We start from the raw sequence: 14,790 nt of genomic DNA, 5'->3' as shown, positions 1-14,790 counted from the left end.
GGAGGGAGTGTGTGTCTGTCCTGGGTTCAGGGACAGCGCTTGCCTAGGTGTGTGTGTCCTGGGTTCAGAGACAGCCCTTGCCTCATATGTATATGTCCTGGATTCAGTCCACATCGCTTTTTTTTTTTTTTTTTTCGAGACAGGGTTTCTCTGTGGTTTTGGAGCTCCACATCGCTTTTTATCATTTTTATCATCATAGGAAGTCATGACAGGAACTCGATCAGGGCAGGAGCTGACGCAGAGGTCGTGGATGCGTGCTGCTGACTTGCTCAACCTGCTGCTTTCTTATAGAACCTAGGTTCACCAGCCTGCCCTGGCCCCACCCACAATGGACTGGTTCCTTCCACATCAGTTAGTACTTAAGAAAATGCCCCAGGCCAGGCGGTGGTGGCGCACGCCTTTAATCCCAGCACTCGGGAGGCAGAGGCAGGAGGATCTCTGTGAGTTCGAGGCCAGCCTGGTCTACAAGAGCTAGTTCCAGGACAGGAACCAAGAGCTACGGAGAAACCCTGTCTCGAAAAATAAAAATAAAAAATAAAAAATTAAAAAAAATTAGAAAATGCCCCAAAGTCTTGTCTACAACCCTATCATATGAAGGCATTTTCTCAATTGAGGGTCCATCTCTCAAGCCTGCCAAATTGCCGTAAAACTAGCCAGCCTACATGCTGTTTATTTTAAAATTAATCTATCCTGTCAATGCTTAGGGTTTCTTTTTTTTTGGGAGGGAGGGGTTGAGACAGGGTTTCTCTGTAGCTTTGGAGCCTGTCCTGGCACTCACTCTGTGGAACAGGCTGGACTTGAACTCACAGAGACCTATCTGTCTCTGCCTCCTGAGTGCTGGGATTAAAGGCATGAGCCACCACTGCCCAGGCAGCAATGCTTAGGGTTTCTAATATTTCCTAATATATTGATTGCTATCCAGAAAACATTTAAATGCATCTAAGTAATTACCAGATTATAAAGAACTGTTCTCTGCAGTGTATTTCTAAGTATGAAGTTCCAGGGACTTAGTATTTGTTTAATAGTGAAAACATGGTTTTATCCTGAAGGAGTGTAGAGTGTCAATAGTGGACGAAACATCATTTAAACAGGCACAGGAAATCCTACAATACCTAAGTGAAGGAGTATTTTCAGCTAGGCGCATCCTGTTTGTAACCTGTCTTTTACAGCTGGCCCTTCATTACATAGCAACCAGATAAAAAGGGGTGGTGTGGCAAAAAGGGAAAATGTGACTACATTGGTTAACTAGGTGTCACCTAGCTAACATCTAGAGCAGTGTTTCTCAACCTCCCTAATGCCGAAAGCCTTTAATACAGTTCCTCATAAAATTATTTTCATTGCTACTTCATAACTGTAATTTTGCTACTGTTATGGATCATAATGTGCTGTTAATCCCAACACTCGGGAGGCAGAGACAGAGGCGGACGGATCTCTGTGAGTTCAAGGCCAGCCTGGTCTATAGTGCAAATTCCAGAACAGTCTCCAAAGCCACAGAGAAACCCTGTTTTCAAAACAAAACAAAAAAATTGGTAATGTATTATCTGATATATAAGATATCTGCTGTGCGACCCCTGTGAAAGGGTCGTTCGACTTCCTGTGGTGGGGGGATTGCGACCCACAGGTTGAGAACTGCTGAACTAGAGGCTAGCTCTAAGCATAGTTATGGCCCTGCTAGTAAGCGGATTTTTCTTATTTACTTCATTTGCATGTTCATGTGCGTGCCTCTGGGCATGTGTGTGCCACAGTGCAAGTGTGGAGGTCAGAGACAACGTATGGGAGTTGGCTCTTGAATAAAGTGAGGGTTTTGGCACTAGCTGTATAAACTGAGGACATGACAGTTTTGAGGTATAGTTGAAGAGAAGGTTTTTATTGTAGACATGAGGGAGAGTATAGCCAGAGGTCTCTGAAAGAGTCCAGAGCATAGAGAGAAAGTAGTAGATTAAATGTGGCCAGCAGACTGGACCTGGCCATGAGAGAAGAGAAGAGGGAGGTAGAGCCAGAGAGGAGGAAAAAAGGGTTCAGGCAGAGGAGACCAAGAGAGAGGGGGCCAAAAGAGGAAGAAAAAGAGAACATGGCTGTGTAATAAGGGTATAAGGGAATGAGAATCTGGGGAAGAGAAGCCCAGGAGCTGGAGAATTTAGGGGTAAGAAAAGCTGAGGAGCACTGGAGGCCAGCATGCGCTTTGCTATGCTAATAGGCACCACAGATGGCCCTTTGGACCTGGCAGGCTCTCCTGCCATGTTGGTTCTGGGGATGCAACTCAGATCTGTGTGAGAGTGAGTGCTTTTCACACCGAGCCGCTTTGCTGGCCCTGGTGTGCAGAGTTCTGCGTACAAGTGCACCAGAAGTGGGTGTGGTGACTCCTGTCTATAATCCAGCAGTTAGGAGGTTGAGGCCGGAGGATCTCTGTGAGTTTACGGCCAGCCTGCTCTACACAGTGAGCCTCAGGCCAAGGCTGTGTATTGAGATTTTGTCTCAAAAGCAAAAACAAACAAAAAAGTGAAAACCTCAAGTTTGTCCATTGAAAAGCATTGTAAGTGAAAACTCACCTTGTTTTTGGCGTCACAGGTAAACCAGACTGTGTGACATACTCGTGTCTAGGGTTGGTGAGACAAGTACATTGCTGGAGAGTTTGCCCTCAGCGCCTTAAAGATAAACCAGTGTTTGTTTCCGTGTGGCTTGCCACAGCCAGGTTCCCAAATCATCAGTCTCTCTGTTCAGCTAGGGCCAAGCAAGAAATGGAAACTGAGCTCCAGGGATGAGGCCTGTTTGAATCTCTCCTGTGTGCCCCAGGTCCTGACATGCCTGACTCCGTGTGATTGAAAATGGTAGGACATGAATGAGGAAAGAACTCTGGCGACTGTGTCGTTGGGGAGGACGGGGCACAGGAGGACCTTCGGGTTTGGGGGAAGAGGAATTCCGGTTGGAGACAGCCAGCGGGAATTTCCAGCAGATCCTTAGAAGAGTGGAGCCTGAGGTGGAGCTGGAGCTGCGTTGCCAGGGCTGGAGACTGGATGTGAGGAATGTTTTCGTGGAAGTCATGATAAAATTGAGGGATTAGATTAAATTTCTTGGAGAGAAAGGGCTGAGAATGTTCTTAGGCTGGTGTCAGCCTGGTACTCACTATTGGAGCAATATCAAAAAAAAAATGTTACTGTCTCTCTCTTCTTGGAGAAAGTGCCTCCTGTTACCCAAGTTGTCCTCATGTTTACTATAACCAGCTTTTGATGAACTTTTGATCTACTTGCCTCCATCTCCTGGGAGCTGGGATTACAGATGTGGGCCATGTCATAAGGTTTATGGAGTGCTGGGAATCTGACAGGGTTTCAGACATGCTAGGCAATTACTGAGCCACATCCCTAGTCCCTCCTGCCGCTGTATGTGTATGTGTCTGTCTGTCTTCGTGTCTGTGTTGGTGTATGTGTGTGTGTCTGTCTGTGAGTGTGTGTCTGTGTTTGTATTCATGTTTGTATGCGTGTCTGTGTGTGTCTTCTAGAGTGCGCTTTAAGACAGGATCTTACTCTGGTGCCCAGGCTAGTCTGATAGTTGGTATGTAACCCACCTGGACTCAGACTCCTGGCAGTTCTCTAGCCTTTGTCTTCTGAGTTCTGGGATTACAGTCATGTGCACCATGCCCAGCTTCTTATGGATATATTGTAAAGAGCCAGTTAGTGGCTCAGTGTGTAAAGGCACTGTTGCTAGCCTGACGACCTGAGTCTGAGTCCCAGTACCTACATAGTAGGAGAGAACCAACTCCACTAAGTTGTCTCTACCTCCACAAGTGTGCACAACAAACAAACAAACAAACAAACAAATAAATGTGACTTAAACAATAGCCAGGAATGGTGACTCACATCTTTGATCCCAGTTCTTGGGAGGCAGGTGGATCTCTGAGTTCCAGGCCAGCCTGGTCTACAAAGTGAGTTCCAGGACAGCCAGGACTGTTACACAGAGAAACCCTGTCTCAAAAAACCAAAACAAAAAAAGAAACAAACAAACCAATAATGATCTGATAGAGCTGGCAGAGGAATGCTTTTATTACCAGCTGAAGCTTTGTAACCTAATAGCAAACTAAATGCATCTGTGGGTGTTCCATTCACTTCTCCTTTATGGCCCATTTAGCTCACCCTTGGCACATAAGGGTGTTCATGCTTCACGGACTAGGTCACTGGGCTGGTCCTTGGTGTCTTGTGTACAGTGGAGTGGAGAGTTGGTGCCTCTGTGCTCTGAGGCGGTGGTTGCCTAGCAAGTGACTGCCCTGTCACCGCCATAGCTAGTGGAGCTGAGGGTTAGCAACTCTTTCCTTTGTCCTGCTTTTGGTTTTGCTTCCAGTGGGAAGGCGGAAATAGGTGACCATGTCATGGACTCAGTGCAGGCACTGTTCACATAGATAATATTAATGGAAACAAATTGGTAAGAGTCAATACCTGTTTCCTAGCTCTTACCCTCTCTTCCTTTCCCAGTTCTTTTTCACTCCCTTCTCCTTCCTCATCCCTCTCTTCCCTTTTGCTTCTGTTTTTTTTTTGTTGTTGTTGTTTGTTTTTGTTTCTGTGTGTTTGTGTTTCTGTCCATCTGTGCCTGGGCATATGTTGTGGTGAGAGGTGCCTGTCTTGTCTTTCTGCCGTGCGAGTCCCAGATAGCAGACTAGATTGTCATACTTGGCACCAAGTGCCACGAAGCCCTGAGCCATCTCACCAGCCTCTTTTTGTTGTTGTTGTTGTTGTTTGGTCATTTTTGTGTGTTTGTTTGTTTGTACCGGTTCTCTATGTTGCTCTGGCTGGTCTCGGTTAGCCTGCCTCTGTCGCCCAAATGCTGGGATCAAAGGTGTGCACCACCACCGTACCAGACTTCTCCTTTGTGTAGATGTGTGTGTGTGTGTGTGTTTTATTTGTTGTGGTTTAGTTTTTTTTTTTTTTTGTTTGTTTGTTTTTCTAGGCAGGGTTTCTCTGTGTTGTCCTGGTTGTCCTGGAACTCTCTCTGTAGACCAGGCTGGCCTTGAACTCACAGAGATAAGCCTGGCTTCTCCTCCTCCTCCTCCTCCTCCTCCTCCTCCTCCTCCTCCTCCTCCTCCTCCTCCTCCTCCTCCACTTCTTCTAATCTAGTCTTGCTGTGTGGTCAAGACTGACCTAAAACTCAGTGATCCTCTTGCCTTAGCCTCCCAAGGGCTGGGATCATAGCTGTGCATCACCATAGCCAGCTTCAGCTCTTGGTTTTCTTTCTTTTTTGGTTTCTCAGAGACAGGATTTCTTTGTGTGGATTAGGCTAGCCTCGAACTCACAGCGACCTTCATGCCATGTTTTTATGTGGAAGTCAGAAGACAACTTTTCAGTTCTCCTCTTCGGCCATGTGGGCCTCAGGGGTTGAACTCAGGTTGTCAGATGTGGTGACAAGCACCGTTATCCACTGAGCCATCTCCCCAGCCCAGACAGAGATCCACCTGCCTCTACCTCTGCCTCCCAAGTGCTGGAATTAAAGGCATGCGCCACCACCACCTGGCTCAGTTCTCACTCTTAAGATTTAAAAATAATCATTTATCTAAAGTCAAAAAGATAAAGAATTTAAGAGCCTCACAGGCTGATTTGATTTCCTTATCTCACATTTGTTCGGTGACTGGGTCTTTCTGCAGCCTCCGCACCTTGTCAGAAGCTGGGCTGTTTTTAGACATAGAGCAGTGTGCGAGCAAAGCCGCGTCCTGCCATTCTGACTGCTTGAATTCAGGTGACACCAGGATGTTCAGTTGTTGGGGAGGGGTGACAGATTGTTGTGGGGGCAGAGAGGCTTCGCTGTTGCCATGTTTCTTTTAAACTGGTTAAATTTGAGTCTCAGTGTTTGTCTGTGTCCTCTGTTGCTTTCCTCCCTTTATATTGGTCTGTAGCCTTTGAACACAGCCTCCAGGCTGTCTACTGTGGTCCTCTAGACTGACATACGGTGCTCTTTTTTGGTAGGAGAAGGAACTTAACTGCAAGGAGGGCTAAGGTGGTGTGGCTCATGTGCTGGGAAGGAGGGGTCAGAGTTGCAGAAGTGGTTCTGGATGAAGGGCTCGCTCTTGAGAGCTCTTGTTACAATATAAGACAGGGGGATGGGGGGTCAGCTCCTCTTCCTAGTCCTCAGTTTGCTGTCATCTGATGCTTGTTTTCTTTCCTGAATACTAAACCAGATTCTGTTCCAGACTACTCAAGCTGAGGACATAAACTCTGTGTGTGTCTGTGTACATGTGGATATGTTTGTCTCTGTGTGTATATATGTGAATGTTTGTGTGTACATGTGGATATGTTTGTGTATGTGTATGCATGTGAATGTTTGTGTGTTATGTATATACGTATGGGTATGTTTGTGTATGTGTATACATGTGATATGTTTGTGTGTTGTGTGTATACATCTGTGTATATGTGTGTGTGTGCATGTGGATATGTTTGTGTGTTGTGTACATACATGTGTGTGTCTGTGTGTGTGCATGCGCGTGAGCATGTGGATATGCGTGCATGGAGGTCAGGCTGATCACAGCGGGTCTCTTCGTTTAGTTTCCACTTTATTTTTGAGACATGGTCTCTTACTGAACCTCAGTTTCACAAAGTTGGCTAGACTAGCTGGCCAGCAAGCCCAGGACCTTCCTGTCTTTGGTTTCTCGGCACTGGGACTAACATGGGGGCATAGTGGCACCCCCTAGCTTTTACGTGGATATTGGAGAACTAAACACAGGTCCTTCTTGTTATGCAGCGAGTACTTTACTGACTAAGCTGTTTGCCTTGTGTTTTGTTTGAAACAGGGATTTATCATGGCACTGAGCTTTTGGGTTACAAGCATGAATACCACACCTAACTGGAAATCTCCCTTTCCCTCTCCCCTCCTCCCTCACTACCTCTCCTTCCTTCTCTTCCTCCCTATCTCCCTCTCTTTTTTTTTAAGGCAGGGTCTCATGCAGTCCAGGCTGCCTAGAACTCACTATGTTGGAAAGGGTAACTGAACTTCTGATTCTTGTGTCTCTATCTCTGAAGTTCTAGAATTAAGCCACTGCACCTTCTTTTTATGCAGTGTTAGGTAGACATAGAACCATGCTTCATGTGCGCTGCTCAGGGGCTCTGCCAGCCTGATTTTGTAGCTGGAGATCTGATTATTACGTTTGTGTGCATATCCCACGACCCTACAGGATTATATGCAGCTTTTCTTTTGTTTATCTTTGGTTTTTGGATAGGGTCTCAATATGTAGCCTAGGCTGGACTGGAATTCAGAATCCTCCTGCCTCAGCTTCTCAAGTACTATGATTACAGGGATGAATGACTATGCCCATCTCTATATACATTGTTTTTAATTTTTTTTTTTAAACTTGGGTTTTTGTTGTTGTTTTGTTTGTTTTTGAGACATGGTCTCACTAAGGAACCCTGGCTAGCCTCTCCTTTGTAGATCAAGCCCTGGAATTCTCAAAGATCCTCTGCCTCTGTCTCTTGAGTACTGGGATTAAAGGTGTGCACTACCACACCTGACTGTATTTATTCATTTCATATGTGCTAGTATTTTGTGTGCATGTGTGTCCATCCATCAGATTGCATGCCTGGTGCCCTAGGACGTTAAAAGAGGGTATTGTCAGATCCCCTGGAACTGGAGTTACAGACAGCTATTGTAAGCTACCATGTGGATGCTAGGAGTTGCGCCCAGGCCCTTTGCAGGTGCCCTTAACCAGTGAGCCATTTCTCTAGCCAAAATTGTAAATAGTAAAATTTTTATTAGCTTAGTAAATGTGTCTTGCTTTCTTGACTATGTGGGAACAAGGTCCAAAATCTTTTTCTCTTTTTTTCCAGAGCATATTTATTAAACATTTATTATATACTAAGTATCAGTGATAAAACGTTGGAAAAAACAGACCGCTCCAGGCCCCCCTAATTCCTTGTTCCCAGGGAGCATAAATTCTAATAGGTTGGCGGATAAAACAACAGCAGCAACAATATAACCATAAACCTGTTCTTATAGGACTGTGTTTAAAAAGGAAGCAGATCATTAATAGAACACTTGCCTGTCGTGTATGAGGCTTCGGACCAGTTCTCCAGTACTAAAGGACTAGAAAGAAAAAAGACCATATTTGAGTAGAGGCCTGAAAGGAAGGGGAAGATAAATGAAGTTCTGTAGAACAGAGCAGATCTCAAGTGTCGTGGTCCTGAGACGGGAGCCCCTGGCTTGTATGAGCTAGCTGCACACAGCAGTCAGCGTTGTATCTGGCTTGGCAGATGAGGTCAGAACAGGAAAGTAGGCGGCAGGAAAGGCATAGGGCTTTGTAGGTCACGTGAGAAAACGTTTGGACACGTAATTTGATCTGAATTACACTTTAATCGGGTCACTCTTGGTGCCGTGAGAGTAGATTGGGGTATAACGTAGGGAGACGGAGTAGAGGCTGGGACCCAGTTAGGCTGTTGCAGTGATGTAGGAGGAGTGGGCACTTGAACTCAGGTGAGGGTGACAGAAAGTGCAAAGTACTTAGATTCAGGATGAAGTCAGAAGGCAGAGAGTTGGCAAAAGATTTGTTGATGGATCAGATATCACGTGTGGGAAGGAAGCAAAGATAATTCCAAGGTTTTGGCTTGAGCCATTGGAAGATTTATGTTTCCAATTTCAGTGATGAAGCCACCATGGAAGGATTAGAAACTGTGGTGTTCTGTATGCTTTAAGTTTCAGATGCAGCATCCAAGTGGAGATGTCAGATAGGTAGTTGATTATACTGGTCTGGACCCCAAGCGAAAGGCTCTAGCTGACGACTTTAGGAGTCACTAGGGAATAGATGGTATTTAAAGTCATGAGACTTGGTAGACTCATCAAGAGAGTATAAATAAAAAAGAGAAATGGGCTGGGTAGTTAGTTACATTGGTTATCGGGAGAAACTAGCAGGAAGGGTCTGAGAAGTGGCTAGAGAAATGTGAGCCAAATCAGCAGGCATTTGTGTTCTAGAAACCAAGAAAAGAACTCTGTCATGGAGGGTGGGAAAGACCATCAGACGGTGCAGACAGATGGAAGTGGGATGAACATGGGACTTGGCCCTGTAATTAGCAATATCGTTTCTCCAATGTCTTCTACCTTATTTTCAGACAGGGTCTCCCACTGACCTGAACTCACCTAGCAGGTTAGGCTGCCCAGTGTGCATGTGTGTAAAGTGTATGTGAGTGCCTTGGCACACGTGGAGGTCAAAGGATAACCTCGCGTGTTGGTTCTTGCCTTCCATCTTGAGACAGGTTCGTTTGTTCACTATTACAAATGCCAGGCTATTTGGCCAAAAACTTCTGAAGATTCTCTTGTCTCTGCCTCCTGTCACCCCATAGGAGTTCTAGAATTATAATACCATCAAGACCAGCTTAATACGGGTTCTGAGGATCTGAACTCAAGTCCAGGTCCTCATGATTGCATGGCAGGAGCTTTGACCACTGAACCATCTCCCCACCTCCAAATTAGCCTTTTTGGTTTTTGTTTTGCTTTGGTTTGGTTTGGTTTGGATTGGATTTTATTTTGGGAGACAGGGTTTCTCTGGAACTTGCTCTGTAGACCAGGCTGGCCTCAAACTCACAGAGATCCACTTGCCTCTGCTTCCCTAGTGCTGGGATTAAAGGCGTGTGCCACCACCACCGGCACTTTTTTTTTTTTTAAGACAGTCTCACTATGTAGACCAGGCTGGCCTGGAACTCACAGAAATCGGCCTGCTTGTACCGCATTAGTGTGGGGAATAAAGATGTATGTGTGTGTGTCAGTATATGTTGCTGTGTCGGTGTGTCCGTACTGGGCTTGAATTCAGCATTTTAATGGCATTGAACTGCTGTGCTTATTTATTCACTGGAATGCCAGGATCGGAGATTTTCATAACGTTCAAACCCATGTAGATGGTGCCTTTCTCTTATGGAACTTAAAATGTATGACATAAATATCATCAGTGTCCTTAGGCTCACCTGGTAGCTTAGATTATCCTTGAACTCTTTCAGTCCCCTGCCTCACGTTCCAAGTCTTAGGGTTAAAGGTATGCAGCACCCTCATGCTCACTCATTTAGTTCTTCTTTATATGACAGCAGTTTTAATCCTACTGTACCTTGTGTTCTTTATAGCTTGTGCCTTAAATTGTTGTGACATGCTTATGTGGTTGCTAGGTTGTTGCCCACTCCTGTGAGCGGTACACTGTGTAAGAGCAGAAGCTGTGTCTGGTTTTTGTTTACCAAAGTATCTCGTTTTTTGCTTGATCCTGGCCTGTGGCCTGTGTTTTAGTGAGTCTGTTTGCATAAATTACAGGTGTCGTTTTATACAAAAGCACCTTAAACAGCTTATAATTAGCTCAGCTAATGTCACAGTGTTTTAAAATGGGACCGAGAGTCTGTCTCCATGCCAATGGGCCCTGGCTCACACTTCCGGGCGCAGAGCTTTGTTCTGATGGGCTTGTCACCTTAGCACTCACCGAGACCCTAGATACTGGTTCCAGCTAGAAGTCATTTCTTCAGAAACTATTCTCTTGGTTCTCTTTGTCTCTATGCTGATCAAGTTAGCTTCCATGACATTTTCTTTGTTTTATAGGAATTAATTTTTAATTCCAAGCCCATTTATCTTGATTACGTGTCTGGAATTGCAAAGGGTAAGCGGGTTGCTCTCCGCCCTTCGGTCCCTGCTTATGAATGCCAGCAGTAAGGACAGGAGCCAGGTGTTACAGAGGCACACACCTGTAATCCCAGCACCCCGTAGACTGAGGCAGGAGAATTGTTCTGAGTTTGAGGCCAGTCTGAGCTACATAATGAGATCTTGTCCGAAAAAAAAAATGTTCAAGATGAAAATCAAGGAATAATCCACATACAGTTAAACACACAGCTCTCAAGTACTCAGTTTCAGTTTTGACAGTCATATATAGCACCATGTAACTATAGGATCTCAAGACAGACATTGCTGTGTAGCCCTTTGGCTTGTTTCCCTGTGCCCTTTCCTGGTTAAGTCGCTCTAACCTCTCCACCACCGCTGGCACTGTTGGGCAATGGTCACTGTAAGGCTTGTCTGTTCTTTAGAGAACGGGAAATTTTTTTTTTTCTGGGAATTGAATTCAAGACCCCTGGAAGAGCAGCCAGTGCTCTTAACTGCTGAGCCATCGTCTTTGCAGCCCGAGAGCTGCCTGACAGCCTTCAGTGGCTGTAATGTTTTGTGGCCCGTGCATATTGTTGCTTGTATTGATGGTTCGTTTGTACTGCTTTACTGTGTTCCACTGTATCACAGCACCACCATTGGTTTCTCCGTTCTCATATTGATAAGCATTTCAGTTTGTTTCCAGTTTAAGTTGATTGTGAACATTTGTATACATTTTTTAGTGGCCAGGAGTTTTCTTTCCTTGGATAAATATCTAGGAACGGAAATGTTACAGGTGAACTCACATATGTATACATTCATTCTTTAGAACTATCACTTTAGCTGGATGTGCAACCTTTAATCCCAGCACCCAGGAGACAGAGGCAGGTGGATCTCTGTTGAGTTGGAGGCCAGTCTGGTCCACATAGTAGGTTTCAGGACAACCGGGGCTATGTAGAAAGACCTGTGTCAAACAAACAAAAAAAAAACCCTCTTAATTTCTGAAGGGGCTGGAGAGATGGCTCAGAGGTTAAGAGCATTGCCTGCTCTTCCAGAAGGTCCTGAGTTCAATTCCCAGCAACCACATGGTGGCTCACAGCCATCTATAATGGGGTCTGGTGCCCTCTTCTGGCCTGCAGGCATACACACAGACAGAATATTGTATACATAACAAATAAATAAATATTTAAAAAAAAAATTTCTGAAGTAGTTGTATTGTTTTATCTTTTTGTTGTTGTTTCGAGGCAAGGTTTCTCTGTAGCTTTGGAGCCTATCCTGTAACTCATTCTGTAAACCAGGTGGCTTCAAACTCATAGAGATCCGCCTGCCTCTATCTCCCAAGTGCTGGGATTAAAGGTGTGTGCCGCCACTGCCTGGCAATTGTATTGTTCTTTACCTCCACCATAAACATATGAGATTTCCATTTGTTCCATGTCATCTGCACACTTTGGGATTGTTACTCTTTCTTGCTTTGTTCAAAATTGAACCCAGCCTCATGCAGATAGGCAAGTGTTTCAAACCTTATTATTATTACTGTTTTTTAACTTTCACTGTTCTGGGGCTGGAGAGACAGCTCAGCTGTTAAGAGCACTTGCTGTTCTTACAGAGGACCTGGGTTCAGTTCACAGCACCCATGTAGGCTGGTAGAACGCTTAGTGAAACTCTTGAGTTCACTCTCCAAGACTGATACTAATTGAAGGCATCCAAGCTGTTTGATAGAAAGTATAATGGGCAGCAAGAACAGAGCTTATTTGTAGCCCTGGGCCTCCACTTAATTGGGCTATTGTTAAACCAGGTGAACAGACCAGAACAGGCTGGACTCTGGGGTGGGGCCTATGAAGGTTGTAGGAGTTTAGTTGATATGAAGTGTATTAGGTAATTTCTTAACTGTATAACAAACAGCCTCAAAATCCAAGAACTTAAGACAGATGTGTATTTCTCATGCTTCCTGGAGTGGTCTGGTCTAAGTCAGTTCAGATGGACCTGATGGCCTGGCATAATCTCACTCATAACTGGCAGTTGGCTCAGTGTCAGACGAGGTAGTGGGAATAATTTGGTCACGTCTCTCATGATCCCATGGCTTTGCACTTATCTGATGGCCGCAGATATCTTGAGTAGTAGGACCTCCCTTAGCAACGGTGTTTTTCAAGCTTGTGTCCTACCGCTGTTGGCCAAACAGTGTTGTCATTGAGATCTCTGTCTGGACTCCCTTACTTCCCTGCTCCTTTGACCATTGTAAGAATTCAGATGAAACACAGAATGTAGTGTCGAAGACAGGCATTTTATTACAGAGTAATAAAAAAAACAAATACTCTCAAGGGGTGAGAGTGGACAGTGGGCAAAGAGGCCATTGTCCCTGTAGTTTAGGTGAGTTTTATAAAGGCAGACAGCTTTTCTGAGGGTCATTGAAAACCCACTTGGACTGACCCTGGAGGCCAGTGGGATGCACTTGTTCTTCATCAGGAGGCTTCTGCTGGGCAGCAGTCTTAAAGGCTCCCCAGGGGAGCCAGCCCTGTGATAGTGCAGTAGATTTCATCATCTGCAGAGGTCACACTTTAGAACTGTGCAGTTCAATTACAAACAAATTCACAGGTATGAGTATGGTGCACAGACATATATGCAGGCCAATTGCTCATAAGATAAATAAATAATAATTTAAAAGAATGGGTAAATGGGTGGGCGTGACTGTGTTCCAACAAAGCTTTATTTATAAAACCAGGCATCAGATTAGAATTGGTTCATGTTTCTTTCTCTTTAGGGCACTACAGTTTCTTAAGTTATTTAGGCTTAGAACATTACTGCCATTTGTTGAAATGCAATTGATTTATTCTTAGTTTGTTTATTGAGGATAACCTTAAACTCCCAATGTAACCAGTAATGACTTTGGACTTCTGATCTTCCTACTTCCCAAGTATCGGTATTTCAGGCATTTCCACTGTATCAGTGCCGGGTAGGGGGTGCAGGAGAGGAAGAGCCTTGTGTATGCTAGACCAACACTGTATCAAATGGGCTATGCCCTTGGCGGAGGATTATTTATGTACCAGTAAAATTTACCTCCTTTTAGTGTACAGTGTTAAGTTTTGACAAACATGTAACCACAGCTATGGTTAAGATACAGACTAACACGCACACACCCTCATGTCTGTTTATATCTTAGCCTCATACAGCCACTGATCTATTTTTGTCCATTTTGTCCAGGCTACACACAGTGAGCTCGGAAAAGGTATATATTTAAGTTTATAAAATGACAAACTGTGTTTCAAAGTGGCTCTATCAACCTGATGTTTTGGCTTATACCTCTAACTCCAGCACTTGGAAAGCTGAGGCAGGAGAATCACCTTAAGTTTGAGGCCAGCCTAGGCTAGAGAATGAGATTGTCTTAAAGCGCCAAGCTAAGCCAACAACGAAAACAAAGTGACCGTATCCTGTTGCATTTTCACCCCACAGAATTGTTGCTTCTTCTTTTTTCAAGTATTTTCTCCTCAACTTCCTCCCAATGGCTCCTTACAATGTTGTCCAGGCTAACCTTGAACTCGTTGCTGAAATGATTCTTTCACCTCAGCCTTCCAAACTACGTAACATGTGCCACTGTGCTTGGCTTCATACCAGTTTTCTGAGTTTCTGAATTTCAGGCATTCAGATGTGTGTTGTTGAAAAAGATTAAACGCATACAGGTGGTGGTGGCGCACATCTTTAATTCCACTCGGGAGGCAGAGGCAGGCGGATCTCTGAGTTTGAGGGCAGCCTGGTCTACAGAGTGAGTTCCAGGGCAACCAGGGTTACACAGAGAAACCCTGCCCCGCCAAAAACCAAACCAAACCAAACCAAAAAAAAAAAAAAAAAAAAAACTTGCTCTGTAAACTAGGCTGGTGTTGAACTTGCCTCGAACAAGATTCACTTGCTTCTGCCTTCTTAGTTCTGGAATTAATGGTGTGTGCCTCTACTGTCTATATTTATTTTAAACTTAGTTGTGTATGTATACACATGTACTACTAGATAGTTTTTTGTTTTGTTTTTTTTAAAGATCTATTTATTCTGTATAGTGTTCTGTCTGTGTGTATCCCTACAGGCCAAGAGAGGGCACCAGATCTCATTACAGATGGTTATAAGCCACTACGTGGTTGCTGAGAATTGAACTTGGGACCTCTGAAGATCAGCCAGTGCTCTTAACCTCTGAGCCCTCTCGCTAGCCTGTAACTCTTTCTTTTTAATCAAATGTCTCCT

General features: G+C 44.6%; 1 protein-coding gene across 2 annotated transcripts in view; it reads left to right on the top strand.

Moving 5' to 3' along the window:
• Positions 1-14,790, top strand: part of Gfod2 (Gfo/Idh/MocA-like oxidoreductase domain containing 2) — a 37,357-nt gene that overhangs the window by 4,277 nt on the left and 18,290 nt on the right. The window contains exon 1 of one of the 2 annotated variants that reach the window (XM_057753763.1): positions 2,768-2,828. The exons of the other annotated variant lie outside the window; for it this stretch is intronic. The gene's annotated coding sequence lies outside the window, so the exon portion shown is untranslated. Of the gene's footprint in view, positions 1-2,767; positions 2,829-14,790 lie in introns of those variants that run through there. 2 annotated transcript variants of the gene reach the window in all.

The sequence above is a fragment of the Chionomys nivalis genome, chromosome 21 (assembly GCF_950005125.1).
Source record: "Chionomys nivalis chromosome 21, mChiNiv1.1, whole genome shotgun sequence".
Lineage (NCBI taxonomy): Eukaryota > Metazoa > Chordata > Mammalia > Rodentia > Cricetidae > Chionomys > Chionomys nivalis.
Note: the sequence above shows the minus strand (reverse complement) of the source record. Positions and strands in the feature narration are given on the sequence as shown.